Genomic DNA, 3,024 nt, shown 5'->3' on the forward strand with positions numbered 1-3,024 from the left:
CATTTGCCCTTCCTATTGTCCGACATGAGTTCCTGCCTTGATTTCTCTCAGTGATGGAGTGCAATGTAGAAGATTAACACAAACTAAGCCTTTTTTCAAAGGGAAAAGAGGAAAAGGTGGATGGGATGGGGATTTGTTGAAGGCAACCTGGGAATTGAGCTATCATATAAAATGTAAATAAATCGCAAAATTAATGAAAAAAATTAGTCCTGTGCAGAAAACCAATGTGCAGAACACATGAAATTGCTTACCTACAATCTCCTAAACTCATATGTGTGGAGCTTGGGCATGCATGTTTTCTATCTGTACCTGTAGGCCACCGAAATCCTCATCAACCCTGTGGAGTTCAACCCTGACTTTCTGGCACAGATGCTCCTCAAAGTGAAGTGGGCAGTCCTTGTGCAGGCAGCAGACACCTCAGTATTGGCCGAGGTACTAAAAAGCCAGCTGACAGCTATGAACCAGACAAGATGTTTTTGAGGAATATGTACCCACATATGACTTGAAATAGATGTCCTGGAGGGTGCCCCGCAATGCCCAGAATCTGGACATCTTTTCCCCATCTGCCGCAGGCTCTGCAATATGATGTTGAATGATGAGGAGACAGAGAAGTAACCTTGCTAACCACCACACTGATAGGTGGGAGTGGGTGCGCATGTGGAGGAACACGCTCATGGAATCAGGGGCACAGGGGATGTGACAGGGGGTATCTGGGAAAGTGGGAAACTGGGGAAGAGGTCAACATTTGAAATGTAAATTAAAAAATATCCAATAAAAAAAAAAAGACCAACCAAATAATACACAGGGAGGGGCCCATGGCTGCAGCCGCATATGTATGGGAGGATGGCCTAGTTGGACACTAGTGGGAGAATAGAAGCATGGCCCTGGAAGACCCCATGCCACAGTGTAAGGGAATGCCAGGACAGGAAAGCAGGAGTGGTTATATTGTTGAGTAGGGGGAGGTGGGATGGGATAGTGGGTTTTCGAAGGGGAAACCAGGAAAGGATTTGAAATGTAAAAATAGAAAATATTTAAGAAAAGAAAAGGAAAGAAAAGAAAAGAAAAGAAAAGAAAAGAAAAGAAAAGAAGAGGGGAGGGGAGGGGAGGGGAGGGGAGGGGAGGGGAGGGGAGGGGAGGGGAGGGGAGGGGAGGGGAGGGGAGGGGAGGGGAGGGGAGGGGAGGGGAGGGGAGAGGAGAGGAGAGGAGGAGAGGAGAGGAGAGGAGAGGAGAGGAGAGGAGAGGAGAGGAGAGGAGAGGAGAGAGAAGAGAAGAGAAGAGAAGAGAAGAGAAGAGAAGAGAAGAGAAGAGAAGAGAAGAGAAGAGAAGAGAAGAGAAGAGAAGAGAAGAGAAGAGAAGAGAAGAGAAGAGAAGAGAAGAGAAGAGAAGAGAAGAGTAAAATAAAACAATGAAATTAAATAAACCACATTGGGAACAATAAGTTAATACCAGAATAAAAAATCAAAGACGCTGGGTGTGGTGATACAAGCCTTAATCCCTGCACTTGGTAGGCAGAGACAGGCAAATTTATGAGTTCCAGGATAGCCTGATCTCCAGAATGAATTCCATGACTGAGCGCTACACAGAGAAACCCTGCCTCAAAGGAAAAAAAAAAAAAAAACAGAAAAAAAAGAAAGAAAAGAAAAAAGAAAGAAAGAAAGAAAGAAAGAAAGAAAGAAAGAAGGGAGGGAGGGAGGGAGGGAAGGAAGGAAGGAAAAAAGGAAGGAAGGAAGGAAGAAAGAAAAGAAGAAAGGAAGGAAGAAAAAGAAAGAAAGAAAGAAAGAAAGGAAGAAAGAAAGAAAGAAAGAAAGAAAGAAAGAAAGAAAGAAAGAAAGAAAGAAAGAAAGAAAGAAAGAAAGAAAGAAAGAAAGAAAGAAAGATAGGAAGAAAGAAAGAAAGAAAGAAGAAAGAAAGAAAGAAAGAAAGAAAGAAAGAAAGAAAGAAAGAGAGCAAAGCACAAAGCACTCACATGCATGCAGAGTAGCACTGGTTCCAAAGACAGCCCTTTCCTAATGATACTATAGCACATGGTTTCACAAGATGGATTCTGATCATGTTCTCAGATAGGGCATTTTACTATACTATCTAGGTTATTCCCACATGGTCACAAGAAACAAAAGGAAGCCAAGATCAGAGTCAGAAGCAGGCCTTATACTGATGCCAAACGCAGGCTGTGAGGCACACCATGCTTTCTGTTTTCAAGCTTCCAGAGAATGGTTCTCAACCTTCCTAATGCTGTAGTTCCTTCACATATATACTTCCTTAAGCTATGGTGAGCCCCTCAATATAATTTTTTTTTGCTACTTCATAACTATAATTTCCTACTGTTATAAATCCTAACATAAATATCTGACCTAAAGATAGTTTTAGACAACTCCCATGAAAGTATCACAAGGACTCACAACCTACAGGTTGCCATTCAAGGTGCCAGGCACAAGTAAAACTAGCCAGTCCCTAGATTTTCACACTTTCTGCCTTCCGGAACTGTACTAGGATAGATGTGCTCTATTTTAGTTGTCTAAGAATGTGATCATCTGTAACACTACCTGGAAGCACACATGCCCAAGTGGATGAGGGTGTCTCTTTTTCTGTCCTGGAATCTTGGCAGTGTTGAGTCAGTTCTAATCAAATAGAAGAAAAAGGATACTGGATGAATTCCTACTCAAAGGCTTTGGAGACAACAGCGATTCTGTTTTGTTCTTAAGGAGAATGGGAGAGGATTTGTGCTCCATGAAAATGGTCCATACATTCACTAATTTGATGCCTACCTGTCTATTTGTGTGTGCTTTGTACTTTTGTCTGCTGTGTGTCATGCTCTGTGTTCTTGATTATTAACTCTAGGGTCCTCACAATACCTTCAAAATGAAACTCTTCTCAGTATGAAAAACTTTCATACTTGTCCTCTGTTTACAATATGACTCTTTAAAAAATAAGTTTCTATGTCCTTTGTACAAATAATAAGATCAACATTTCTGTGAAGACACTTTTAATTGAAAATACATCTTTTCATTCAATACATTCTGATTA

At 41.4% G+C, this 3,024-nt stretch overlaps 1 pseudogene; it reads left to right on the top strand.

Annotated features, from left to right (window-relative positions):
• The first annotated feature begins 237 nt into the window (after positions 1 to 237).
• Positions 238 to 615, top strand: LOC146999982 (multifunctional methyltransferase subunit TRM112-like protein pseudogene; annotated as a pseudogene).
• Positions 616 to 3,024: the final 2,409 nt, after the last annotated feature.

This window comes from Mus caroli, unplaced genomic scaffold (assembly GCF_978045245.1).
Source record: "Mus caroli unplaced genomic scaffold, Mus_caroli_1 scaffold_31, whole genome shotgun sequence".
Lineage (NCBI taxonomy): Eukaryota > Metazoa > Chordata > Mammalia > Rodentia > Muridae > Mus > Mus caroli.